A 24,345-nucleotide genomic window follows, 5' to 3' on the forward strand; every position below is an offset into this window, starting at 1 on the left:
ATTATTGTTATTATTATAATTATTGCTATTCTGTTATTATTATTTTATTATTATTATTATTATTATTATTATTATTATTATTATTATTATTATTCGTAGTAGTAGTAGTAGTAATAGTAGTAGTAGTAGTAGTAGTATTAGTAGTAGTAGTACTGAAAGTGCAGCCCACTTCATCATCAGACACGCAGCGCGGAAATAGGTTTAAGGGACATCAAGGAGTAGCGCTGACATGTGAAACATGATCTTATACAGTTTCAGGATTTGTAGAAGCTTATTCTGCTTGGAAATGTTGTTTCGCTCCTTCCAAAAATCGGACATTTAGATGCTTACAGCCATTGTTTGTGCTATTGGAAATGTGAACGCCTTCAAAGAAACCTCCTGGTCTGCTCCATGCGTTTGTGTGCGACTGTACACAAACGCATGGAGTGTGTAGCTCGGGGGGAAGGGCAGTAAGTAGGCGGAATTGAGTGAAGCTACACATTATGAAAATTATTCAGCTCGAACTTCTGAACTCTACGATGCACTCTAAACGACAGAACTACAGGTCGCAATCTCGCGAGCTTTAAAGCTCGCGAGATTGCGACCTGTAGTTCTGTCGGCTGTGCTTGCAAACTCTGATAGCTACATTTTTAAGGCGAAAGCCTTTACTGTTTCATACTAGCGGCGTCCATCCGTGCCCTGGAACTGTGCCAGCTGTGACCTCTCCTCCTGAATCTCACTCTTTCAGCAAGCACGTGATGGCACAGCGGCGCATAGCAACAGTTGCGCGTTGCTCCTTCCAACGCACGTTGCGCAACTATTGCGCAACGCGGCGGTGGTGTCCGCCCGTGCCCCTTTAAACTCTCTCAGCAAGCACGTGATGGCACAGCGGCGCATAGCAACAGTTGCGCGTTGCTCCTTCCAACGCACGTTGCGCAACTATTACGCAACGAGGCGGCGGCGTCCGTCCGTGCCGACTCACACTCTCACAGCAGGCACGTGATGGCACAGCGGCGCATATGCTCGCGGACAACTTTTCTTGGCAATGAAGGGAAAGCTACGGGGGCGGAGCGTCTGCACATGTACTGCTACGCGAAGTAGTCCGGTTTGGCGCGCGTCTCGTAACGCCGTGGAAAGTGATGGCTAGCGTTGCATTTCGGCGCAAACGCTGCTTAGCGTCTAACGTACGGGTAAAAGGCGCGACTTTTTCACGCACGCAAAAACGCAGTGACAACGTATAAAATAAAATAAATACAGATAGCTCGCTTGTGTGCGCTGCCGTCCGTCTCAAAAAGCTACATGTAGAAAATGAAGGAGTATTTTATATATCTCACGCAGAAAATACGGACGGAATTGTGGGACTGCATTCATTAGCGGTAGGATACGTGCATTGTGGCTCTGTAGCCTTCGCTTCATTGCCAAAAAAAGTTGTCCGCGAGTATAGCAACAGTTGCGCGTTGCTCCTTCCAACGCACGTTGCGCAACTATTGCGAATCGCGGCCAAAACGCGGAAACACTGCAGCTCCGGCGTCCCAAAGAATTACGTCATGATTACGTCACCGCACCATATTGAATAATTTGCTAGTTTAGCGGCCGCTTAGAAGGGGCAATAACTGAAGGCGAAATTGGCGTAAGGTCGATGGATATTCAAAATTAAATCAGCCAATGGGTGCCTGCCGGGCCCGCCTCCGTGCTGACAAAGCCGTGCGCCCCGCGCCGGCCACTGATGCCGCGCGCGCGCCGCGACGCTACTTTTCAATTCCTCGAAAGTTCCGTTGTAGCACGAAGCGAGTGTTGAGCGCGGGTACCAGGCTGGCCGTGTCTCCCGTTGTGGTTGACGGGTCATTGTTCGCTCTTGAGACTTATCGGAATGGTCGTTATGTCAGCCGTGCTCCGCCGCCACCATACAGGAGCCCGTCCTAGGTGCCGGCCTTCATATGAAGTTTCGTGATGTACTTTGTTCGCTCCTGAGACTTATTGGAGTGGTCGTTATGTCAGCCGTGCTCTGCCGCCGCCATACAGGAGCCGGACCTAGGCGCCGGCCTTCATGTGAAGTTTCGTGTTGTTCTGTTACATGAAGCGAGCTTTGGCCGGCGTGTGCAGTTTTTATGGTGTTTGCGTGTATGCGCTTTTGCCGCCGTGGTGGTTAAGGGCACGCACCATTCGTACATCATGCAACGGTGCACGGATACTTCAAGACCGGCCGAGTTCCACAAGATTCTTCGAAGTTCCGAAAAAGAAAACGTTGCAGTTGGACAACACAGTTATTGTTTTTTTTAATATTGCTGAATCGTGAAGAGCACGATGTTGCAGTTAATATCGCTGTTCCTAGAAGCAATGAAATTAAAGCACTTGAGACTCATAGTTTAACTTTTGCGTTTATGACAGGATTGCCTGATGGAAGGGCGTTTTGCTTCTAAATGCGAAGCATTTCTTAGCGAACTTCTGCGACTTTGAGCGTATCTATCTATCTATCTATCTATCTATCTATCTATCTATCTATCTATCTATCTATCTATCTATCTATCTATCTATCTATCTATCTATCTATCTATCTATCTATCTATCTAGCCGCCTACGACTTTGTGCTCTCCTGGTCGCTTGGTGAATCGAATGTACACCAAAGTTGGTATGGTGTAACATGACTGTATGACGAACATAAATGACAAGTCATAACATGAAAATCATGACACGCATGTCATGTACAGCATGATCTACATGCCGCGCTCATGGTGCCCTGGCGGCCGTTTCGCTAGGTTGATATACACCAAAATTGGTATCCTGCGACGTGACTGTGTAGCGAACATAAAAACACGAGTTAACGTGAAAATCATGACACGCATGTCATGTACAGCATGACTTACGTGCCACGCTCATGGGGTGCTGGCGGCCGTTTCGCTAGCTTGATCTACACCAAAATTGCTATCTTGCGACGTGACTGTGTGACGAACATAAGTAACACGAGTTAACATGAAAATCATGACACGTATGTCATGTACAGCATGACTTACGTGTCACGCTTATGGGGCGCTGGCGACCGTTGCGCTAGCTTGATCTACCCCGAAGTTGGTATTGCGCGTCATGACTGTGTGACGAATATAAAAACACGAGTTAACATGAATATCATGACACGCATGTCATGTACAGCATGACACGTGCCACGCTCATGGTGCGCTGGGGGCCGTTTCGCTGGCTTGATATACACCAAAATTGTTATCTTGCGACGTGACTGTGTGACGAACATAAGTAACACGAGTTAACATGAAAATCATGACACGCATGTCATGTACAGCATGACTTACGTGTCACGCCTACGGGGCGCTGGCGGCCGTTTCGCTCGCTTGATCTACCCCGAAGTTGGTATTGCGCGACGTTACTGTGTGACAAACATAAATAATAGGAGTAACATGAAAACCGTGACACGCATTTTGCTAAACGACATACAAGACGATGTATGCAGCTCTTTGCTGGCTGCTTCGCATTACATCGATTCCCACAATGCGTGGGATCTGCCGGCTTTTTTAAAGACGATAGTCTTTCTTGGGGAACTTAAACGCAGAAATTTTGGTCTGTCTTTCTGTCTGTCTGTCTGTCTTTCTGTTTGTCGGCACGTCCCTCGAATCAGCCACTCGGCCAAAATTGAACCACTTGCCCAAGGGCCAGCCGTCTTGAACTGGTGGGGCTGTTCATACTTGTGAACGTTGTCGATCAAAAAGTAAATATCATGCATATCTGAGGTGCAACATCACTAGGTAAGTATTAGGTGGCGTGTTCCTTTAATAGAAAATGCATACATACGTAATTTTAAGGACCCTGGTTTCTTAAGCTGCGCTGAAAATGCATAAGAATGGAAGCTTGAGCGAGTTGGTATGCGTTCATCTTTGTTGAAACAGCGCTCACTAGACGACGACGAAGTAAAAGAAGGCACAGGACAGGCAGCGCCTGTCCTGTGCCTTCTTTTACTTCGTCGTCGTCTAGTGAGCGCTGAAAATGCGACTGCGCTGACATTTGCCTTCCTCCGTGCCCTTCGCACGAGCTCATTGTTGTGTTTCGGTTTCGGTTTTGTATTGCGCTGTACGAATGCCATGGGTTGGTGTTGAAAAACTTTAGTTTTGAGAAGGCCAAGAAGGTGAAAAAAAATATTTAAAAAATGAAAAAGCAGCGTTGTGGGCGGCCTTCAGGCTGCCGGTTGTGGGCGCCGCTCTGGCGTTCCTGTTTTACCCAGGCGACGTGTAAATAAAAGAGTGTGTGGAGAGTACTCGTTGAGTGCGGACGTTTCTCTGCTTGAGCGCTTCGCGCCAAACCGCGTTTTCGGGCTGGCTGGCGTCCCCGCCGGTCGCGTTGGTCACCGCAGGTCTTCGCCTGCTGCTGCGCCGGGACTACCAGCACGCAACACAGCACTCATGTTTGCCGACGTATTGCCAGATGGCGTCCATATATCACACAGCGCCTCTTCTATCGTCTTTACACGACATTTGCAGCGAAGCACGCAGATACGCGGCCAATTTTTTTTGCCTGTTTATCACACGCCATCGTTTAAATACCCGTTTCTGAGACTCAATAGGCAGTTTTAGAATAGCGTACGCAAACCTTCGCGTTGGCTTTTCGCGCAACTGCGCATGCGTCGCGCGCTAACCGCTTGCGGGCTCCCGTTAAGTGACGGAACTAGCGGGTCGCAAACGCTTACTTAGCGTACGCTATTAGGCAGTAGGCAGTTTTCGAATAGCGTACGCTAAGTTAGCATTAGCGTTTGCGGCCTGCTATTTCAGTCACTTAACGGGAGCCCGCAAGCGGTTAGCGCACGACGCATGCGCAGTTGCACGAAACGCCAACTCAAAGCTTTGCGTACGCTATTCGAAAGCTCCCTAGTTTTCGAATAGCGTGCGCTAAGTTAGCGTTTGCAGCCCGCCATTTACGTCACTTATTGGGAGCCCGCAAGCAGTTAGCGTAAGACGCATGCGCAGTTTAGCGAAAAGCCAACGCAAAGCTTTGCGTACGCTATTCGAAAGCTCCCTATTCTAAAACTGCCTAATGTATCGCAGCTTGCACTGAGCCGAGAGGACGAAACTACGTTTGCCTCATGCGACTGCGTAATTTGTATCTTTGGAATAAATAGTTTTCAATTGCTCTATTTCAGGACGGAAACTTTTTCGGAGTATTCGAGAAGGCAAGAACTGATGCGTTTGCCCAAGGAGGGGTTAACAGCTGTAGAATCAGCTCTGCGAAGTCTCGATCCGCAACTCAAGTGGGCCAGCTTTCTATCCTGCCCCCAGTGCTTCTTCTCGGTGCGTGAATATGCTATGTACTTACGGCTGAAGAAGTACTCTGCGTGTTTATGTATTGCCCCTGTTATTACCTATGAAAAAACCGCTCTAAGAATTCATGTGTAGGCGTGAGACATGTCCTATATGCAGAATTTTACTGTTTGTGTTTACCACAATGAAGTGCTCAGTGTACCCGCCATGACGTCCTCTCTTCAGTGGCGTTATATTCAGCTAGGCATTGTATTCGCGGTGAAAGAAAAGTCGCGTATAGGCTTATTTCGCCTGGTCGTTGAGTAATACGCTCTTCTTCGAATGTTATGTGCTGCTGCATAAACTGACCATAGCCTGCATCCCGTTGCTACCAACTAACTCTCAAGCAAAGTTCTAGTACCATATATCCTGTCTTGCTCTTTTTAGCGCAATGTACTACTTACAGTGCTAAATCTGATCTTTTTCATTTTGTTTATCTAGTGAAGGTATCCAGCATTTAATGTATATTTGTGCAAAATCTGAGCAAATATGTAACTGGTTGTTTTGTGTTTCGTATCAGTTCAACGGTTAATAAGTAAACCATTGCATTATTATTTCATATTTACGTATTTTGCGCTTCGTTATGTTTTTATTGCGATAGCAATTATATGGACAGTCTCGGCTGAATTTTGCCGTCGCCGTCGCCGCCGTCATGCACCGTATATGTATAAGTATGTATATATATATATATATATATATATATATATATATATATATAAGCCCCAAAGAAAAATAATTCATAAAAATGCTTCCGAAGCACGGAATCGAACCAGGGACCTCTTGCTCCGCAGCGAGTGGCGCTAACCACTGCGCCATGAAACGCAGATCCTCCACGTAGCTAACAGCGACCGTTATATACACACGATTTAGCGCTGGACGGACTCAGAGACGCTAGCCGCTTATAAGCGTTTCTTCATTACCAGCGAGATGACGCTAGGAGCGCGACGGGCGGACTTAAAAATCGTCGGCGAGCTCGCTCGCTACTTCTTATATTTGCGCAGGGAGAACCTTGCCCTTCCGCTGTCTGCTCGCGTGGTTTCCTCGTGCTGAGGGGAAGAGGGATGTTTCACGCTTTCACCGTGATGTCCGCGCTCATGTTACAGAGCGTACGAAAGTCACTCGAGCTCAAGGGACGCCGCTAAACGAACAAACAGAAGATGAGCGCGAGCTATCAAGTGTCACAGCTCGACACTTGAAGCACTCTAGTTTCCTTCGCTGCTTTGGCCGCCTTTAAAACAGGAGCGCTGTTCAAACTGAGAGTATTCATTGGCGAGCCTCACTTCGTATAGCATTAGTTTCTTGCTATCGCATTCATTGCTTCGCGCTTGCGGCGAAGCTGTGACTTTTTGTCATCTACTGACATTTCTTTAAACTACATGATTACCTCTCATCAGAGGCTCCTCTGCGCTTTGGTCGGTATTGCACCAAATGAAAATCGTGTTTCTTATATGTGTGTACGTCAAAGGGCCACACTTTTCAATGAGTTCGATTTTTAATTTCTAATTTCTAAATTTTACAATGAACTTTTGTGTTTAGTCATGCACACACTGTGAATTCTTCCCTTCTGTTCTTCTCCTGAACTTCTATCGTGTCCCATTACATGGAAATGCTGAGTTTCGGAAACAGAGCAATAAAAAGAGGGCACAGAAATGTTGCAGCTGGATTCATCCTTTATGCTCTAGCACATGCTGGCTGCGGGCAAACATGAATGCGCGGCCGAGCACAGCACGCGCGCGAGCGCACGCGGACAAAAAAAAAAACCCGGCGCGCGGCATGGGAGAGAAGAAAAAGCAAGCGCACAAAAAAAGAAAAGCAACGGCACGCGGAGAGGGAGGAAGAGGGGTGGAGGCGAGCGGCTGTTGTTACTGTTGCCCTGACGACGTAAGCAACGTAATTGCTACGTCATCGCCCCCTGAGCTTGGCGGCCTTCTGCAAGGGGCGTAACTCAATGGCGCTCTCGGCGCTTCCGTCGGCGGAGCGTTTGAATTTCGCGTCCTATGGGAGGTATACAAAGAGAACCACCGGTGACGATAGTCTTTCTTGAGGAACTTAAACGCAGACATTTTGGTCTGTCTGTCTGTCTGTCACCCGATTCAGCCACCCGGCGAAAGTTGAACTTGCTTACCGCCCACCCATCTTGAACTGGTACGACTGTTCATACCTGTGAACGTTGTCGATCAAAAAGTAAATATTACGCATATCTGAGGCGGAACATCACTAGGTAAGTATTGGTGGTGTGTCCCTTTAATATAAGATACATAGATACGTAATTCTAAAGACCCTAGTTTCTTAAGCTGTGCTGAAAATGCGGCTGCGCTGAAAATGCCTTGCTATGCGCACCGACGAACGCCCTCTGCCACGGAGGAAGGAAACCCTCTGCACACGCTCGTTTACGGACGTATTGCCAGATGGCGTCCATATCTCACAGCGCCTCCTCTATCGTCTTTTGACCGCATTTGCAGCGGAGCACGTATATACGCGGCCAATTTTTTTTTTGCTTAGAGTGTGCTGCGCCACACGACAAACCCCCCTTGCCGTACTGTACTATACATGGCTATGCTTTCTCTCTCTCTCTATTTTTGTATCATCGTTTTTCTGTATGTTGCTTTCTATCTCTTTGTCTATCTTTCGTTCCTTTCTTTTCCTATTTTTGTTCTCTTTCTTTCCATGTTTTTGTTTATATATCTCTCTTTGTGTACTCGGTCTCTCGCCTTCTTTTTATCTGTTCGCGCCCTTACTTTCTGTCTATTTCTGTTTCTATTTATCTCTCTCTCTCTCTCTACTCTTTCTCGCATCCTTCTTTCCCTCCTCCTAAACCTCACGTCTATCCTCCTCGCCTTCGCTTTCCTTTCGCACCACCTTGCCGTGCTATACTAAGCAAGGCTACGCTCTGTTCTGCCAGCGCGCCTGGATAGCCGACGGGTTAGGACGCTCGTCTTTGGAGTGAGTACGCGAGTTCTAATCGCGCCTCCGCAAATTTTTTTTGTCGTCAAGAAATCATGTTTTTTTTTCTTTGTTTTTTGTTCTCTCTCTCTTCCCTCTTTCTTTGTCTCTCTCTCTCTACTCGTTCTCTCGCCCAATAAGTTATTGCACTTCGAAAAAATCGGCGCACGTCTTCAGGTAGCGAAGCGGAAGAGTAAGGCGCTGAAGAAGAGGACGAAGATGGCACGTGTCGGTTCATGATAATGATCATTTTCTACCGACGACGCACGGCCGAACTCGACCTTAACAACTATGGCGTAAAAGTTAATTAACGAGTTCTTGTTGACTACTCATGTCAATGTAAATTAAGGTGCGGCAAATATTTCCACCTCGACGTAGCGTTCGTGTGAGAAGACGACAGGTGCCTGACTGCCATGGCATTTTTATAAAACAATCTTTGCTGTCTAAAAAATAAAACAGCCTGTGTAATTAAATAGTTCATTTATGTAATTTTTAAAGTAAATGTTATAATAAGTGCCTATTTCACGAAGGTTAAGTACTTCAAAAATTTTAGGCGCTTCCATGCTCTAGTGTTTTCATGCTCTTTCAATGCATAGAATAACTCTCGAAATAAAATTTTCCTCAGTGCTAGTGATGACCACATTGAAAGAAGTGAATGACAGTTTTCACCAAATAAGTCACGGAAATCGTTGGAAAGGAAACAGCTATTTGGTTTCTGAAGGTAGCACAAATCAAGGCACTTTTAAATCAACCAAAAAAGTTTGGCTGTTCATCGCTGTCGTCACCCGTTGTAGCAGGACGGCAAGTTGGGCCAGTTGGTTGTGATTCATTTTGAACTCTGTTACAGCGCAACACTAGACAAGGACAAGGGTGTAGTAGTAGTTGTAGTAGTATCCTCTACTGCATGGCTAATACCCACTCTGGGGGATTGGCCAAGAAGTCATCTTATAAAAAAATTGTTTTTTTTAAAGTATTTTGAGTATTGATAGTTGATGCCAATAAAAAGAATAGGGTGTTGTTCGCATCCTTCTTTTTTGTCCTTGTCAAGTGTTGCGCTGTAACCGTGTTCAAAGTGAACCCGTTGCAGTGCGTACATGAACAAAACATGAAGTCTACATCATATGAGTTCATTGGTAATCGACGTCAGCCGACGATTTAAGGTATGAGTTTAGGTCTTAACGCATGACATCTAAATATAGACACATCATGACCGCACGAATCGATTTCGTTGTAAACTCCCAATGGTCTCCCAATGGTTTCTCCTCCGATGACAGTAGTGTGAAAGCTCTCGGATGAAATGGTGGATGCACGTAAGCGTTTACAAATGTCTCTTTAAGAAATGTTAAACATGGAGAATATGCATTCCGTAGATTATGAGTGAGAAAAACATACAGTGGGAGAACGGTATGAACACATTTTTTATTGAATTAATGAATGGATTGAAACGCTGATGGTGCATTTTTTTATGTAGCGTGGCGCAACGCTTGACCATGATAAAGTATATGACTATACATCGTGGAATAGCCCAAATAGCACACAGGGTCACAGACAAGTGAGGCTACGCAGTCGCTACACTTGCCTGTGTCCCTGTGTGTTATTTGCGCTATTCTACAATGCATTCGTATAAACTAGTTCGGTTTTCCTTACTGTGTGACTATAGCCACTGACATCTGAAGATATGTTTGCAAGTCACAAATACGTTCCCGAGTCAGAGCCAACTTGTGCCGTTCGACGACATTGTTGTGCAAATAGCCTCTCTCTTTTACGTGCTACGTTCGCTCCTGAGCTTCCACGGAGCCAGGTAATGAACGCTACTGTGGCGGTCCCTCGAGATCTATGAAGCTAACGTCGATGCTCTGCAGTTAGCGTCTACCTCGCGTGGTGAGGCCACATTCGCGGTGCATGTGTCTGGTGTCCGCTCTCGCGCGCTCTTATTTAGGCTGTGCGAGAGAGACGTGCAGTCGCAATGGAAGCTTTTCACGGTGAAGATTGTGACCAGAATGCAATGGAGGGCTTTCCGTGATGTCTGCGGCGCCAGGGAATCGTCTTCTTTATCTTATGCCTCGGTTTCGCGCCTTCGCTAAGATTAAGTGAGAGTTTAAGCTAGTTTTATTCTGTTAAATGCAAAGCTAGCGTACGTGGTGAGACGAGGCGCGGTTTGTTTTGCGCGATTGATCAAACTTTTCACAACGTTACCCTTCTCATGAGACATAAGGTTTTCTCCTTAACGGCCTCTACCAGGGCCTCTTCAACGTGGATGTGAATGTAAGTACACGGGCGTTATTGCATTTGTCCCGACCAAAAAACGCCAGGCCTGCGTTGAAACCGCAGCACGGTCACAGCGAAAGCTGGAAGAGCGGCGTTTCTAGAGCCCGTTAAGCTCTCTTGGGGCTACCATACATGTACACTAGAAAGGTACTCACTACGCCATAAATCACAATTTTTGTTAAGTTGGGAAGCACCTACTAAGCCATTATTCGTCATTCCGCGGAGAAGCGAGGCACCAGCTACACGTCTGTAAGGTATTATGTGCACTTTGTTGACGCGACGACTGATGACGATGAAGAAATATGGCTCAGCCCTTTGTAATGGGTTGGAATCTTTAAACCGGCCACCAGTTATGTAATTTGCATTGGGTGACGCCCGGTCGCTATTTCCCTCTCCCGTCATGCTGTATAACATACGTTGACGTGGGAGAGAGACGGGGGGGGGGGTGAAGAACTTTACTGAGACCCCGAGGGAATGGATCATGCGCTTATGGGCTTCCTTGGCAACCAATACAGGTGCACTTGCGAGGAACCCACTACGCTATAAATCAGTGTAATTTTACCGAGACCCTGAGGAAGTGGATCATGCGCTTATGGGCTTCCTTGGCAACCAATACAAGTGCACTTGCGAGGAACCCACTACGCTATAAATCATTGTAATTTTTCTTCTTTCTCCTTTTCGGCGAAGTGGCTCTTGGCGATTTTCTTATTTTGCGTTCTTTTTTCCATGCTCCGATGTTCGGCGCGCTCGCGCAAGTAGTACGTTGTACGTCGTCCTCGTCGTTTTTGCTGCTCCAACCATCGGAAGCACCACACTCGCGCACTTCACTCATAACAAGAGTCCCCCTTTTGAAAGAGTTTGTTTTTCGGAGAAAAATAAACTGCAGTTAAGTGCGCGACAAATCACTAAGTGTCGTCCACACACAGAACATCCCTAACAAACAAAGAAAAAGAAAACACAGAAGTGAGCTTGTGTTTAGGGAACTATTACAAGCTCACAGCCGGCTTGTATGCTCCGCCCAACATTTTGAGAGCTTGTAATGTGTTTGGCCCGAAATGAATATTCTTGCAATGCAAGGCTCCCCCGTAATATCCTGCTGTTCAGGTGCTTAGTTCTTAGGAGATACTGCAGTGGCTGGTGATTGGTTTGTACGACGAATTTGTTCCATAGAGAAAGTTGCTGGGATGGGCTACTTACCCATAGGAGTATTTATACGATACCTCCTGTGTTACACGCGCCTAAAATATGAGCACAAAAAGGTAGCCGTAACTTATTTTTGAGGCACACTGTTTAACGACCGTGGAATTGCTAATTGCATGCCATTCGATAGAAACTGGGGGGAATGGGCCCGTAATAAGGAAAAAAATGTAATCGTTTTTGTTGCAAAGGGTCACCTGCTGCGGCAACTGTGCAGCAGTGAGAAAACAAAATGAAGCTTCGTCATAGGCGTCAAGGTACCGATCGTGGCAGTCGAAGTCCTTGGCTGTGTCGAGAGCATAAAGCATAGGGCAATTCTGTCTAGAAATGATTGAAAAACATTTCAGTTGGCGCGAGTCTTGTTTCCAGTCTTTCATTTGCCTATAAAAAACATGCATGAGTTATCGCCGTATGACCCGCTGTAGAACAGCAAAAATAAAAGTTGGAAAATGAGCACTGACAGTGTAGGCTCCAAGTGGAGGCAAGTTATTATATCTTGGAAATACTCAAATTCGGTAAAATGGGGGATCGCAATGAAGCGGAAAACTGAGCCTACCTGTTGAGACATAAATTTATTAGATTTGGCCAGGTTGTCGCATCGGTTACGCAGATACTTCCTTGGACTGTCTTCAAGATTTCGCCACGTTTGGTATTCGGTAGGTTAACCGTTGTGATGGTTATCGCATGGGTTTATATTAGCTGTATGGGACGTGTTGTTTTTCTTACTAAGTGAGAATAATTTATGTAGACGTGCGCGAAGGTCCCAACGAGCAGGCTACAATCCTTGACGAAAACATTTGGGCCGCGGAAACGCGCCGAACATACTAACACACTTGGCTTGTTTGCAGTTTAATGCTTAGACAATTCGGTTTTCTTTCTCAACCCTCGATGTTCATATGTACGGTCTGGGCACATTTTATATTTATTTGTTCATTTATTCTACATTATATTTATGATACAACGCTTAGGAGCAACGATCCTAGATGACGCGCCAATATTCTCAAAAGCGTAGAGGAAGGGGCCGCTGGCGTTGCGCCACGGACGGAGGGACAAAAACGACAAGTTTCCCCATAGTTTAACCCAAGAATGCTGACCCATTAGTGGCTCCCTGTAAACGATACGGAACTGACAGCGCTGCATACTCTTGTGAAGACCTCCAAGAAAGAATTTGATAACACCTACTCGAAACGCACTTACTACAAAAAAACTGGTCCCTTATTATGCACAGACCCAAGGAAACTGGAAGGTGCATGACATCTTCGTTTTCTTCTCGGTCGATCTATTTAAAGTTCCTATATCTTTCAAATGTAGCGAAATGCCAGCCGCCATGCTCTGCGATAGGCCGGTTGGTGACTGGTGAGTTTTTCGCCTTCGCGCCCCGCCCAAAGGGTCCAGCGGCGGCAGCGCTGTGCCGGCGAGAGATACGGATGACTGTGTTTTCAAGCGTGGATTTGAACGATTTCAGCAAGTATAGAGTGCTTCGTGCGCCTCTGTTGCACTGTTGTTGCAAACTAGAAGCGCTTATGTACCTGAAGTTGAGTGGACGCAGGGATTGAGCGTTTGAATTGAATGTTTGAAGCATGATGTGCTAGTCTGCCCGGTCCCTATTCCTTCGGTTGCCATACCGCGCGGAGGACGGAAAAAAGTTTTGTTTTTCAGTTCCTTGCGGTGACAAAAATATATGCTGAAGGAAGGTATGGTCCCACAAAATTAGTCGCAAGAATTTTGTGCCCACAGAAAACACCCGGCTATGCGAAGTAAGTGATTTTGCAATGTTTAAAACTTCAAGCCGAATTTCGCCTGGCCGACGTGCTTTCATTCGTGCATATGCATGAGCATGATCACAGGAATGATATTATTGCTTCATCATTCTTTATGCCGTGGATTTGTGCGTAGTAGGCCTAATCAATGCAGAGTCACATCCTGTATCTCTAACATTCAATAGCTCGAAGCCCAACACAGCTGTCTTTGTTTTTCTAAACGGGGTGGCTTCAACACTAAAAGCTCAGAGGGAAATGACCATTCTGGGTTTTTGCGCACCTTGTCATGCTTTGCCGCAATGCTGTGCGCGTAATCGATTAAGGCTTCTTCATTGAAGCATTCCGCGTGATGTTTTCCCTAGAGAACCACATTGCTTTTGACGAGTTCGAAGGAATAGTACTGCACGACTCTGAAAGGAAAAAAACTGAAATCATATATGCCGCTGCGAGCACACTTTTTAGGGGCGAAGCTCCTTATAGCGGCACCCGTTCGTCCCTCGTAGCGTAGTATGTAACCAGTCTTACGCTTTGACCTGCAAGGTGGTGCCGGTGGAGATTTTTCCTGTGCGTTGTTGAACAATAAAAAATTCGCAGCGTTAGCTAAAAGCCGACTTCTTCTGTCTCTCATTCCCATTAGCAGCCATTCTTTACCTCCAAGGTAGTGCCTGGTGAGATTTATCCTGTGCGTGATTAAACAATAAAAAGTTTGTTCAAAACGCCGTTGATTGATGAAATAAACCAACAAAAGACGCCAGATGTTTTGTAAAAGTAAAACGAAAGAACGCCAGATGTTTCTAAAGCAAAACGAAAAGACGCCAGCTCCTTAACGAAAGACGCCAGATGTTTTCTAAGCAATAGTTTTCTAAACAATGAAAATTCACAGCGTACATGTAAAATTAAAGTGCGCTGCAAGTCGTCATAACTCATCGAACCTTTAGTATAAACGCGCCCGATCTCACGTCGGTGATGATGTACTGGGCAGAATTCACGGAAGATTCACGGTTTACCGATGAACCTCCGCAGCTTCGCCCACTCATCATCATTCACTCCGTGGATATGCTGTGATTTTTTTTTTTGCCAAGGCAGAAGGAACGAAACCCACCCTGCAAGCGAATGACGGAGGATATATTTGCTCACAACAGACCTTCAAACGCAAAAGTTTGTTATGAATTCATGCAATAAAACAAAATTTTTCAATGAGTTCTCTTTTATTCTCTTACATCTCTACAAAAAAGCCCCATACCTGAGCGTTTCTTATTGTAGTCTGCTTTTAGGGCGTGTAGGTGTATACATACCCCAAATTTATTTCAAATTGCATTCGGTAACATTGCAACATATCTTTGCGGGACATGGAGGCAACGGGGGTAGTAAAAGGGGGGTTTACTTTGGAATAATGCACGTCTTTAAAAAGAGTAAAACATTAGAATGGGCGAGACACTGGTGGGCATGCTATATTTCCTAAATGTTGAAAGGTACTCTGGTTGCTGATATCCCACAAATGCATTGTAACTGCATTTGTGGAGTATTTTCCCTTCTCCTAAGTAAAGCTATTAAAGTACTTTTAAAGTAAAGCTATTAAAGTAAACAAAGTAAGCTTAGTAAAAATACCATGGCGAAGTCGGTTTCAGGCGCCCGTAATATGCATAGGAAAGAGCGGTGAGTTGTCTGCTATTGCTGCTCCTTAGACCCCTCGAGAGGGCGCGCGTGTAGGTCTCGCTACATTTAAAAAAATAGAGGGATCTTAGATGTATTGATCCTGCTCATCCACCCTTCGAAAGCTTTCTGCGCCTAACGTGGTTTTGCACCGCCTCCAAGATCGAAGGTACCTCAGCTGCTTTTTCATTGCCTCCGTCATCGGACCACCGTTGACCAAGCTACGAAGTCGTGCGATAGCGTCATTATGTGACGTCACATCCCGTGACGTAACTGTGACGTTTTGTTGACGTCGAAATGATGTCAGAAATTTCGGCGGTCTGTGACTTCATTGTGACGTCATCACGTGATTATTATTTTTCGCATCACTTGCCCACGACGCCGCGGGAAGCCGACGGCGACGGCCAAATTCCGCGTTTTATGAGACATTAAAGGCTTTCGTCTTAATAACAACTACTACAAAGGAGCAGTTTCGCCAGAGTATGGTTTTGGTTCACGGTCACTACATTTGGAAAAGTACCGCGGTCCCTTGTACATTTGCCTAAGATGACTGGAAGGCGAAAGCGATTCTTGTAAGTCGATTGTATTGATGCCGCTCGACAGCTTTCCGCACACATCGTGGTTTTGCCCTATCTCGGGGATAGGATGAATTCGAACACTTTCACGTGGTTTTGCTGTGCCTCCGTGTTCGGGCCACCTTTGATCAAGCGACGATGTCCTGTGATGATGTAACAATGTGACGTCACGTGATGTGACGCCAAAGTGTCATCCTAGTGACGTCACGCGCTTTGATCATCTGTGACTTATCGTGTAATAATAATTCCTTGTCGTGTAGGTGTACAGACGGCTGGCTAACGCACAAGTTGCCTTGCCTCTGGATGGCGCAAGCCTCAGTTATCTCGCGAGTTAATTGTACACTGTGACGAAATAAAACGGAGGTTAATTCAAACTGCGGATCGCAACCACACTCACGGCAATGTAACGCCGAGTTCGACGACGGAGCACATTTTAAGGAGCTATGGTGCTCGCGCAGACGGATGTTCAGGCAGCGGCCAGTCTGGCCCACGTAAGCTTTCCCACATGAAAGGGGGATCTGGTACACAACCCTCTTCACATAAGACACAAAACGAAGGCCATGCTTCATGGTGACTGTTTTCGTGCTTCTTCGTTTCTTTTTTTCCGATACTGCAGTCTCGAGCGAATCCCGTTTAGCTTATTTGTGGCTGAAAAAACAACATTATCAAATAAGCGTGGCGCCATTCTCTTGCAGCGGTGGGATACTCCGTAAATGTAAGGGATCACCAAAAAGGGCCTGCTTTGCTCCCTTTTCTGCGCTACTCAGTCAAAGTTATGCATCTTTACCAACCTGCCCAACGTGCCGCACCCATCATCTAAGGCTATCGCCCATGTAAAAAGCTCCGCCTGAAGCGTGCCTTGCGTAGATGACCACTAAATTAGGAAACAAGACGGCCATCCGGGCAACGATAAGCTGAAACCCATCAGTACTAGTGATGTCACGGAGGAATCAGAAATCAATTCGCGGAGGAATCAGAATTGATAAAAAAGAACGAATTCACATTAAAGCTACACTACATATTTCAGTTGCAAGAACCGAGAGGTGCGTATATTTTGTGATTGCGTACGTTCAGCGAATACCGCTTGTTCGTTCACCTCTTTATTATGAATATTTAGAGTCAGCAAATTCACAATTGCTCTAGCGTGAAAGCTTCTGTCGGGTGAATGTTTATTTGTGAGACTTTTATATCTGCGTACGCGCTAGTGCATATGAGTGTTATATATTTAATTGTCGATTTCCGAGAAATTTTGCACTAGTATTATTGACCTTCGAGCGCCTTACACAAACGCAATTGGTTAATACACAAAGCAAATTTGGTATCGAACAAGAAACGATACTCTCAGAAAAAATCATCTGACATACTACAGTCGGACGACATTCTGGGAAATTCAGACGGCTCCCACATCACAATCTTCTTTTTCCCTCCGAGATATTCTAATTATGCACTGTTTTCAATAGAATAAATGGCATTTTTTTTTTCAAACACATTAGAGATGGTCGCCAAAATGGCTGGGGCGTTTGCCATATGGAACGACCCTAAGGCAATTTCTTTCCCCGTGCAGAGGTATGCATTTATTCAAGTTCTGCGTCGAAAATTTGAATTTTGCTATTGGTTAATAAGCAGTCTCATCATTATTACAGTTGAAATAATAAATAAATAAAAAAAACTTGGCAGACTCGCGCTAGTGGCGTCAAGCCTGAAGAAACGGAGGAACTGGGCGACCTTCTTTGGTTTTGTTTATTTTTCCCTTTCTTTCCTCCTCTCTTTCTCATTTCCTGTGTTGTTTCTACCAATTCTTTCGCTCTTTCTCTTTCTATGTCCATCTTTCTATTTCGCTCTTTTTTCGTATGATATGGCCGTTTGAAACCATATTCGAATGCCTACTGGAAGTACAGTTGTGAAGTGCCCATTGCGCCATAATTCTTCCTTTTCCAACTTGGAGAAGTGCACACTACGCGCCCTTAAGGTGCCACGCGCACCTTCTTAGCTTGACACTTTGTAAAGGGCGGACGGCTTTAAACCGCACACTGGTTGCGCAATTCACAGTTTTTGACGCCTGTTGCCTTTCTACGATTCTGCCACGCAATGTCGCATGCGTTAAGGAGTCTCCCCTTACTACATAAAATTCTTACAGCGTTTTTTAACAAGCAGTTTCAAGCAATGGCGTGGCCCCGTGATAGAACAGCTACTTAGCACGCAGCAGGCCTCTGTTCGATTGTCCCCCGTACCGCAGTTTTTTTATTATTTATGTATTTGCCTCTACCTTGACTTTTGGCTCACGAACGACAACCTGTTTTCGCTCACAACCAACGACGCCGATACCGATGGCGACGCTCGAATTTCTGGAAAATGAGCACTTTAACGGCTATAGCGTTAATACTGCCGTCACTGAACACCGGGCATGTCTTCAGCGAGAGCACTGTTGCATTGTTTTGAGTTTTGAAACGCGCTTTATTCGGACAAATTATTTTTGCAGCTGTAAAATAATTTTTAAGCATCGGTGCTGTTTATGGCAGGCGTCCGTCGTAATCCACGAAGAGAAAATGTAGATGTAGATGTACATCCTATACTGCTGGCTCACACCCACTCAGGGGTATTGGCCAAGAAACTATCATAATCATGAACGGGCACGCGCTCTCATCGTCATCTGCTTCGCTACGAGAACACGTGCGCCGATTTGTTCGGCGTGGCATAGATTAACTCTTGTGGGTGAGAGAGAGAGAGAGAGAAAGAGATAGAAGGTAAGAGAAAGAGAGAAATCCTTGACGAAAAAAATTCGTGACGAGGTGGGATTTGAGCCCGCGTACACCGCATCAGAAGGCGAGCATCCAAAGCGCTCGGCTATCCAGACACGCTAGTAGAACGAGACATAGCCTTGTAGAGTATTGCATACCGAGTGGGTTAAAAATGGAAGCGAGGGTGAGGAGAAGAGATTTGCGAGTGAGGAAGAGAGAAAGGCAGAAGAAGAGAGAGTAAAGCATAGCATATAAATAAAGAGATACAACGGAAGAAACAAAGAAAGAGAGAGAAGAATAAAAAGAAACAAAGAATGCCACCCAGCTCCGCACCTCCTTCAGACTTGGCGCCATTAGTGCGAAGCTGAAATTTTTTCTACCTAATGTACCGCTGGGCTACAATGAATGTTTATTTATTTCTTTATTTATTTATTTATTTATTTATTTATTTATTTATTTATTTATTTATTTATTTATTTATTTATTTGTTTATTTATTTCAACATACTGCGGCCTTGAAGGGCTATCGCAGGAGTGGAGGCACAATACAAAAATTGCAGTGCAACAAGAAAACGTACAGCCCATGATATTCAATGGTTAGTAATGTACGAAACGGATTCCTCAAGTGGTAAAGATTTAACATGGCCGGGTAAATCACTCCATATCTCAATAGCGCGTACAAAAAACTCCGCTTATACGCTTTAGTTCGGTGATTAAAATGAGACATCTTCAGCTCATGATGGTCTCTGGTGGATGTTCGTTTTGCGGGCGTGATGTAGCTGCTGAAGGAAGGAATTCGTGGACAGTGAATGAGAGTGTAAACAATCTTTAAAGGTTCAACGTGACACCGACAAGAGAGTTTAGCAAGCTGAAGACTATGAAGATGAGAACTAGGTCAGAAATGCCTGTCGTAGTGACGATACAGGGCGTCCCAGCTATCACGCAGCACGATTAAAAAAAAGATGAACGACGTTACGCGAAGGAAACCTACTGCACATTACTCCTAGTACACTGGAGTAGCCACTGCTATTTTTTTCGTTAATGAGGTTTAATTAATTAGTCATAATTATATTTGTAACTCGAGAACTACTCACCTAATTGTCAAAATGTCAATGAGGCGTATGTAGGCATGTTCAAATGGCATCTAACTGTGCTACTTTCAGCAAAGTGCTAATTGCGCGTTCATTTTTTCCGCTTGATCAGGAAAGCGCGCGAAATATGAAAGGCGTACGTGACTACACTCTAAGAAAAAATCGAGTATTTGGGGAGTATTTCTGCCACACAACAATAATCGTCATCCGGCTTGCTCGCGTTTCCTTTCTTGAAAACCCGGCTCTCGTCACTTTCCTATCAAGAATGCTATGTCGCGCTGATAACGCGCGCACCGTTCGTGACCGGAAAATGCCGCGACCGCGGTGATAACGCGAGCAAAGTACGCGAGGTGGATGACGATTATTGTTGTGTGGCAGAAATACTCCCCAAATACTCGATTTTTTCTTAGAGTGTAGACTGTTGCGCGCGTCGGGAACCAGCGCCCTCAAACAGGCTTCCCATGAGGTAGGCAGTATCGAGGAAAAAATGCAGAAAGAAAAAAAAACGCATCGCCCTATCTGCCACTCCCCGGCCTAAGAAATGCACCGCTTGGTTTTAAAGAGTCAGGCCGTAATCAGAACACCTGCCGCGTTATCAATGAGAACAGTAGGCCGTGAGATATGGATGATTGCGGCGTACTATCGAACGGAATGAATCCCAGCGAAATTGCACGCATATCGTTGGCGCCCGAACTGTACCCTTGCCAAACTGCGGAACGCTGTATCTCGCAACGGACAACAGGGAAAACGGTTGTTTGTAGTAAGCTTATATGAGGGCGCTGGTTTCCTTTGCGGGTGGGAGCGTAGTCACGTGTTATTTTTCATGTTTCGCGGGCTTTCTTTATGAGCCGAAAAAAAATGAGCACGTAATTAGTACGTTGTTAAAAATTGCGCAGATAGATGTCCTTTGAACATGCCTACATACGCCTCATTGACATTCTGACAATTAGGCGAGTACTTGTCGAATTACAAATATAGTTATGACTAATAAATTAACCCTAATTAACGAAAAAAATAGCAATGGCTACTCCAGTGTACTAGGAGCAATATGCAGTGCGTTTGCTTCGCGTAACGCCGTTCCTCTTTTCTTAAATCGTGCTGCGTGATAGCTGGGACACCCTGTATAAAGCATATTGCGTTTTTCTGTGTAAGAAATTTTACACACTTGGCTTTCAATGAAGCATTTTCTAAATTTTGAAATATCATGAGGCAGAGCAATATATCATTGTCTAATTCTGTCTGACATTTTGCAGTTTATTCCAGCCTACGAGAAAGCGTGTATGTTGGAAGGGTCAATAGTTCATAAGAATTCAGCATTCGTAGCACTCTCTGGTATTGTTTATGTGTCCTAGCAAATTACACTAGAGAGCCCGTGATGAATAGGCCAGGTTTCCAGGGCATATATACAATACCAGACAGCGCTACGGATGCTGAGTTGTTATGAGCTATGGACCCTTACATCTACACTTTTTCATGGGCAGGAAAGAACAGTAAAATCTCTGACAGAATTAGACACTGATCTATCGTTCTGCTTAATCTACAAACGTTTGCCGCGAATATGAGATCACTCGAATATTGGCCTGAGAAATAATTCATATTCTCATTGTTATTAAAAATTTAATGACACGAAGCGATCAAAAAACTTTCATCAACGTTCCGGGGAGAAGTTCAAAATTGGTATGTATGAAATGTGGCTCCTCCGCAGTCGTTGATGCAAATAATACACTTGACTTTAAAGAAATTTTTTTTCAATACGCCTAACATTCTTTAAAATATGAACATTCGTCCTTAACGCCGCGAACCTGTGTAGTCGAATCGTCATTCTGTCTTGAAATACCTTTTCTGAGTGGCAAATAAAAAATATAAATAAAAGTGCCGTGAGATAGAACAGGATAGATAAAAATGAAACGGGGTTATTGTACAGCAGATGACTTCTAATAAAGAGTCTGTTAGTACATATAACATACTTGATTTCAAAAAGACATCAATACACTTAGCACTTTCAAAATAAGAACATTCGGCGTTAACACAGGCAGCCGATGGTGTTTCGCGATATTTTTAGGCATCTAGAAAGATATTTTCTATTGTCATCGATGAACGCCACCGTGGTCGTCATCTGTTGTCTTCCAAGGTGTCATATCCGCGTTGTTTCAATGCGCGTTTAATCCTGGAAAATACCTTTAGGTCTCGGGCAAATGCATACTTCACACCAGTTTTTCTTTCCACCTTCTTGCAACCTTACATATTGGTGAACTGATTATGGGCTTGCATGCATCATATGCCGCCGTTATGGGCTTGCATGCATCATATGCCGCCGGATACTAGTGGTTGCGAGTGCGTTCGTGCTCTTGTAGACACTTCTATGCGATTCTATTCTCAAGCAATCGTCAACTAGATAATAGACGTAACACATAAAGGAGTTGTCCTGAATCGAAGGCGTTAAAGATATGCCCCCTAGCGCAAATTAAAAGTGACATTGAACAAAAATATTAAATGAACATTATTTTCGGCTGTTCACTCTTTAATAGAAGAGTCATCAGTAGAGGCCGGATCTTTAGGCATTAAAAAAGCTCGTTTTAGGCGCCAAAAACAGGCAATCAAAACAACGCTTTAGGCCACTAATATCGCAAACATAGAAACAATAAACTTTCACATAAATACAAATAATTTCAAACGAATACGTGTGCGACCTCTATCTACGACAGGACAACAAAAAATGTTTTAGCTTAAGATGGCACAAGAGAGAGAGAGAAAGGAAATACATGGAGGTTAACCAGATGAATTCTCCGGTTTGCTACCCTGCACGTGCAAAGGGGAAATGAGATGTGAAAGAATAAAAAAAGAAAGCAGAAGAAGAGATGTGGCGACAGCACGCGACAAAATACAACAACAAAAAAGTAAAGTCATGACCGTAGTCCAAGTACTACACAGCAACATTTTGTGCCAACAGTCACAGTTTGACATTGAGTCCGGTTGCTTGTAGAAACCGCAACAACGCCTTCATAGCGGCTCGTGCTAAAGACCGGGTAGGCCAGGGCCCTAGGATTTTGTTCTCCGTGAGAGGGCGGTTGTCCAGCTGGCCTAATGCGGCTGAGAGGACCGTTCTTTCGGAGTTGAAGCGGGTGCACTCACAGAGAAGGTGCGCGACTGTTTCGCTGCATCCGCAGACTTCACATGACGGGCTCTCAGTCATTCCAATAATAAACGAATTGGCATTTGAGAAGGCCGCTCAAAGCCATAGACGGACCAGCAGGGTAGAGTCACGTCGTGATATGGTGGACGGGATGTGCAGTTCAAGATGAGGGTCCTAGGCATGGAGCCGTGCACTTGTAAATGCCGATGATGACTTCCACAATTCCAACGTTATACGACGGGCTAGCACACGAAGTTCTTTTGCGGCGTCCGATCTTGACGGGAATGGTGATACTGCTGACACCGTCATGAGCGGATCGGGCTGCGGCGTCAGCTTGGTCATTTCCTTGAATGCTACAGTGACTAGGCAGCCACTGGAATATTATTCGGTGCCCGTTTTCTATTGCTTCATGGTGGATCTGCCTGTTTTCCGCGACGAGCTGCTCATGTGAGCCACGACGCAAAGCGGAGGGTAGACTTTGGAGGGCTGCTTTGCTATCGCAGAAGATAGACCACGAATTAGGTGTCTGCTCTATGACAAAATGAAGAGCAGCACGGAGGGCTACTAGTTCAGCAGCTGTAGTTGAGGTTGCGTGAAACATTTTGAGCTCTATTGTGATAGATCTTGCTGGAATTATTACGGCGGCTCTTGAGCTTGTAGCCATAACTGAACCACCAGTGTAAATATGGGTGTGAGCACTGTACATCTCATGTAAATACAGTAGTGCAGCCTGTTTAAGGGCAACTGATGACATTCTTGTTTTCTTCGTTACTCCAGGTATGTTAAGCTGTACTTCGGGTCGAAGTAGGCACGATATAGGCGAGGACGGTCTTGTTGCAGGCGTATAGTTCGATGGCAAAGAAGTACTATGGGCCGCAATAATGTGGCTGAATGTTGTATGCGGCCTTTTGGCAGGTAAAGATGCGAGACGGTGCGAAGGTACCCGGGCAAGGTGTCGAATATGCGCCCTGAGGGTATCAGTTGTTACATAGGTTGACACAGGATGGTCTCCTGCAATGACACAAAGGCGCCAACAGTTCGTTCAACGTAGCCGTGGAATTGTGCTTGGCCCCGAAGGGTTCGCAAAACACGGTAACTCCCGTGTTCTGCAGGGTGAGTCAAGTGTCTACTGTCGAATAAACACACTCCAGGGTCTCTTTTCGGCATGACTGAGAAGGGCAGAGCAGTAGCAGGCAGCCAGATAGAAAAGATCAGAAGAGAGGGATTCCTCCTATTGGCCGGGTCGAATAGCGTAGAGCCAATTTTTCCCTTGGCAGTGAACCACTGGTGTAGCCAGGCGGGGTGAGGTGGGGGGTCATTCCCCCCTCACCGATATTTTCAGTTTTGCGTGTGTGTATATACACTCACACATAAAAACGCATGCACCAACATAAAGTTGGTTGAACCCCTCGCCCCAAACGAAAAACATTTCTGGCTACACTACCGCAGTGAACACCTTAAAAAGTGAACTAAAAACATTGGTTGAAATAGAGGACTAGGTTGAATCTCGTAGTTCCCAACAATCAATGCTGCGAGGTAACGCGAATAAAAGTCTCAAACAGCACCCGGGAGCGCAACTTGGGACTAAATAGCGTTCATAATTTTGAAAATAGGCATATATAGGCATTTGTAAGTACGTAGGCACGAACGCCAAAAATAGGCATTGATAGAGACTATAAGAACACTATAAAAGCTTTTCTTAACCTCTAATTCAT

This window comes from Rhipicephalus sanguineus, chromosome 7 (assembly GCF_013339695.2).
Source record: "Rhipicephalus sanguineus isolate Rsan-2018 chromosome 7, BIME_Rsan_1.4, whole genome shotgun sequence".
NCBI classification, from domain to species: domain Eukaryota; kingdom Metazoa; phylum Arthropoda; class Arachnida; order Ixodida; family Ixodidae; genus Rhipicephalus; species Rhipicephalus sanguineus.